At 40.8% G+C, this 5,312-nt stretch overlaps 1 non-coding gene across 1 annotated transcript; it reads right to left on the reverse strand.

The window, feature by feature from the left end:
- Window positions 1-3,809: 3,809 nt before the first annotated feature.
- On the reverse strand, window positions 3,810-3,916 carry LOC130741590 (small nucleolar RNA R71). The gene has a single exon (XR_009020480.1). It is a non-coding gene; the product is annotated as a small nucleolar RNA R71 (small nucleolar RNA).
- Window positions 3,917-5,312: the final 1,396 nt, after the last annotated feature.

The raw sequence follows: 5,312 nt of genomic DNA on the forward strand, positions 1-5,312 counted from the left end.
TGGACCGTTCCACTGGAACATCTGGTCTTCAGAACTTCTGACTCTGGTTCTTCAGAACCTCTTGAGAGCTTGTATCTTCAGAACTTCTAAAGGATTTTCCACTGTTCTGAACGAACATGATACACTTTAGAGCTCTCTTTTTAGTATCCCTTGGTTCTTCTTTTTCTGAATAAATAGACTTGGATCAGATTCAGAACCTGTTTGTCACAACTAAGAAGACAAACGTTAGGGTACCACAATTGTTCATCATCACAAACCTTAATTGTAATCATCAAAATATAGAGATGCAACCACTGATCAAAACTTGATCTCACAAACAACACTGCCCAAACCAATTATTAATTCGGAGTAACCACATGTTATTCCTATTATCAACAAACATGAATCAATTCAATTGCATACCAACTCAGTTAAATGACAGAAACCAGTAAACGGCCGAAGCCTCTCAGAAAACGGAGACACACGTCTCAATAAGTTCACTCGGCCGAAGCCTACAGAAAACATTTGGCACAAGCCTCAGAAAACATTCAAAATAAGAGAGCATACAACATTGCAAGCATAAAATATTTCAATCAATGCCAATCAAATTAAACATCTTCATCTCAAGCGCATGCAGTGCGAATAAATCATGCAAGACTCAAATGACGCTCTAAAACTGAGTTACCCTTACCTTTGTGAGTAGAAGTTGGGCATGGAAATTGCGAACCTAGAACAAAGAAAACACAATCATCAACACAAGCTTCACTAGGAGCAACATGATCTACTAATACTAATCGAAACCGTAAAGAAAGCCTCTAAAGCTTCAGAGTTCCTATTTAGGCACAAATTGACAACGGAGACTTCGTTCGCTAAAACGAGCATAACTTGAGCTACAGAACTCGGAACGACACGAAACCGGAGCCAAACTTTCGACAATTGAAAGAGCTACGCAATGGCTCAGGTCATAGAGACCCAAAAATTATTTTTGGACACGGTACCCTAGCAAATAGGTTTCGGTCACTCTCAAAAATAGGGTTTCCGAACTTTTTCTTCGATCTAAATCAATTCCTAGGTATTCTTAGGCGATATCTAGGCCAGAGAAACTCTCAGAAAAATTATCGGGTCGAAAACTGTCGCAGGGGTATTTTGGTCAATATTTTTAGCTCGGAAACTCAAAATCGGAATTTCGAAAAACAAATTAGATGGGGTCGACACCAACGACGATTATGACGACTAATCCTACTAACGCTAAGCTCAGTCAAGAGTTTTTGATTCAAAAAGCGGAACCTTTGTCAGAAATGGGTATTTTGAGCAGAATTGAAGTTCGGCGGCGATTCGACGAGATTCGGCGAAATGTAATCCTCTAAACATGCTCAGGGGCACGTAGGGAATAAGTTTAGACACTAAAATCAAGTTATTTGGACAGTTTTACAAAAAGCTCAAAACTTTGAGCATAGAAAGACATAGAGAAAAGCGACAGAATTTACGATCAGAGGTAAGGAAAAGCATCAGTACCTCGAGGGCTACGCGTAGCAACGAACTGTGGGACGATCAGGCAAGAATTGGCAAAAATCACTTCTCCTCCTCTTCCTCTCCAAAGCCACGGCCGTGTGTGTGTGTTGTGATTTTTTTTTTCATTTTTCAAGCTATTTATAGGTTTTGGAAAATGCGGAAAAATGAAAATTTCGCGATTCCGATTTTTCCTGCGCATTCCTCTGTGAATTCTAAGATAGGTTCTGGCAACAGAATTCCAAAACTCAAAAGAGGTTTCTTGGAATTAAATCAAACGATCCAAAGTCGGTGTAAATCGATTTTACCCGAAAAAGTACTTTTTGCAGTTGATGTCGGATGAGAAAACTTCGTTCTGAAGAAAGATTAGAAACATCGAGAGAAATAGGTGATGACCCTATTTTAGTAGTGTTTTTAGGGTCATTTCTTTGATAGTTTTGAGTCTTTTTGTTGAGTCTCATGTAGTGTTTCATGCATTCTCATGCATTTTTATCTTTTCTTTAGTCTTTATTTTGTTTTGGTAATTTAGTAGTTTTATAGGGAGTTTTCTTGCATTTTAGGTAAAGTTTAGGACTTGCATGGGTTTATTGTGTTAATTGAAGGATCTCTTGTGCTAATAAGCTCTTTGAGCTTCTAGAATTTTCCTTGGCTTGTTGGTTAAGTTTCAGATCAGGAACTGAAGAAGGAAGAAGGCCAATAAGCTTGGAATTGATGGGAAACTTAAAGAGGATTGAAAAGAGGAGTTTCAGAAGCCAAAAAGCTCTTTTCAGGCGAGCTTAAGCGCCTAGGCGCTGAGGGATGGGCGCCTAGGCGCCAATTGGGTCCAGAGAGCATGTTTTTACATGCAATTGGCGCTCAGGCGCTCTGAATTGGCGCCTGAGCGCCCAGACTCGACCTGTTTGCCTATAAATAGGCTTTTTGTCATTTCTTTTGTACCTTTTGTCATTTTTATCAATTTTTTTCATAAGTTAGAAGAGAGAGCTTGAGTTCTGGAGCTTTGGGAGCTTTCCCTAGGCCTTATGTTCCAGGTTATATCTTTATTTTCTAGCATGGATTCCATAGCCATGTTTGGCTAAAACCCCTTTTGTTTTGGGTTCTTTGGGAGACTTTGGATGTTTTAGCTTTCAATCCATTTCTATTCATGATGTTCTGAGTAAACCCTTGAATCTCACTTCTATGCTTTATCTTTCAAGCTTGTATGCATGCTAGCTTCTTACTTTTCTATAATCATAACGATAGTTTGTTATAGAATTGGGACTTGTTGTGAGATTACTCCTTCTATACTTGCTGCTAGGAATAGAGGAAGGGTTGGGGTTTGTTGGCCTGATTTGTATGCTTAGTGCTCCTAGCAATTGTTTAGGTTATCAAGGAATTGAACCTATCTATTGGTTAGGAAGGGTTTTCTTTACGAGGCATCGATAGATGGCTATCTAGGCTAGAACATCAAGGAGAGACTCCGGATTAATTAAATAGAAAGGTTTGCTTAAACTGAACTAGTTGAACAAGAACCCAAGGCAATCTCATATCTGTTTTTCAATCACTTATTTACTTGATTACTTGCCTTTTTACAAACTCAAGAAACAACCAAGTATTAAAACGGAAATTTACTTGCTTTTCAACCTTAAACTTGAATCTTAAACTGAATTTGCAATCTAATTCCCTGTGGTTCGATAATTTAAAACCCGGAGGTATTCGTACACTTGCGAATTGACCAACAAATTTTTGGCGCCGTTGCCGGGGAATTGTTTTGCGATTTTTGGTTTAAGTTTTAAGTTTTTACTTGTCTAGAATTGGTGCTACTAATCTTTCTCTGTGAGTGTCATACGCAGGTTGCTTTCAAGAGAGGCACCACCATGGGTGGCCGCATGACAGAGGAGGAGATGCAAGCCCACATTGAGGCAAGGATCCAAGAGGGTATCACCCTCCGCTTGCGTGAACAAGAAGTTGAGAATGCCAACCGAACTCTTCGGGAACTAACTTCGGGGTCCATGAGCTTTGACTATCCCGGAAGTATTGTCATTCCCGAAGGAGTGGGGAACTTTGAATTAAGACCGGCATTCATCAACATGGTGAGTCAAAGCCAATATGGTGGAGGTTCCTCGGAAGATCCTCATGCTCATATGGAGAAGTTCATCCGGAATTGCAACACTTATCGGGTGGTGAATGTTTCTACAGAAGCAATCCGGTTGAGCCTATTTCCCTTCTCTTTGAAGGACGCAGCAGAGGATTGGCTGAACTCACAACCTCAAGGGAGTCTCACTACTTAGGAAGACCTTGCAGAAAAATTCACAACGAGGTTCTTCCCAAGGTCCCTCTTGAGGAAATTGAAAAATGACATCATGACGTTCACACAATCCTCAGATGAAAATCTTTATGAGGCTTGGGAGCATTTCAAGAAGCTTTTGAGGAAATGTCCTCAACACAATCTCACCCAAGCCGAATGTGTGGCGAGGTTCTATGATGGGTTACTATATTCATCACGGTTTGGTTTAGACGCGGCTTCAAGTGGGGAGTTCGATGCTCTTCCCCCACAAGCGGGGTATGATTTGATAGAGAAAATGGCGATGAGAGCCATGAACTCCGAGAATGAACGCCAAATCCGAAGAAGTTCTTTTGAAGTGGAATCTTATGATAAGCTCATAGCCTCCAACAAGCAACTCTCCGAGGAAGTAGCGGAAATGCGGAAACATATTCAGGATGCCAAGTCAATTGGAGCGAGAGTAACTAGTTTGGAGTGCAAATTTTGTGGTGAATCTCATGATAGTAACCAGTGTACTGTTAATGATGATGTTGGCAAGGTCAGAACATTGACTCAAGGAGGAAAAGCTCCAACCTCAGAACAAAGGCCTCTTGTCCAGCCGCAAATTGTGGTAAAGACGGTTGGCAAGAAGAGTCTAGAGGAGCTGATTGAGAGATTCATTGATCATACATCGAGCAATTACAAGAGCCATGATATGGCTATAAAGAGCTTGGAGAGTCAATTGGGACAGCTAGCAAAGCAAATGTCCGAGAGTCACCAAGGTAAGTTCTCTTCCGAAACTTTAACTTTGACTGAGCAAGAAAATACTGTTGTTGTTTCTACTAGGAGTGGAAGAGTGTTACATGAACCAGAGGAGAAAGTTGAGGGAGAGAAAAATGAGGAAGCTGAGGTAGAAAGAGATGAGGGTGTTATGGAGGAAAGAGCTAGAGGGGCCACTAGGACTAGAGTTGTAAATACCCATACTCCTGAACTCCGCAAGATTCCATTTCCCAAGGCTTTGGTGAAGAAAAATTTGGATAAACAATTTTATAAGTTCTTGGAAGTTTTTAAGAAACTCCACATTAACATTCCTTTCTCCGAAGCCTTGGAGCAAATGCCAATCTATGCTAAGTTCATGAAAGATATCCTCGGTAAGAGAAGGAAGTTGAGTGAGGTCGATGAAACTATCTTGATGACCGAAGAGTGTAGTGCCATTTTGCAAAGGAAGATGCCTAAAAAGAGGAGAGATCCCGGGAGTTTTACTATTCCGGTGGAGATAGAGGGGTTAACTATGGTAGAAGCCTTGTGTGATCTAGGAGCGAGTATCAACTTGATGCCGCTTAGTATGTTTAAAAGGTTGAACTTAGGTGAGGTTACCCCAACTATGATTTCTTTGCAAATGGCGGATAGGTCCTTAAAAACCCCCTACGGGATCATTGAAGATGTTGTGGTTAAGGTGGATAAGTTTGTCTTCCCAGTGGATTTTGTCATTTTAGACATGGAAGAGGACTCTAAAGTTCCTCTCATATTGGGGAGACCATTCTTAGCCACTGGTGAGGCTGAGATTAAAGTGGCTAAGGGAACT

This window comes from Lotus japonicus, chromosome 2 (assembly GCF_012489685.1).
Source record: "Lotus japonicus ecotype B-129 chromosome 2, LjGifu_v1.2".
Lineage (NCBI taxonomy): Eukaryota > Viridiplantae > Streptophyta > Magnoliopsida > Fabales > Fabaceae > Lotus > Lotus japonicus.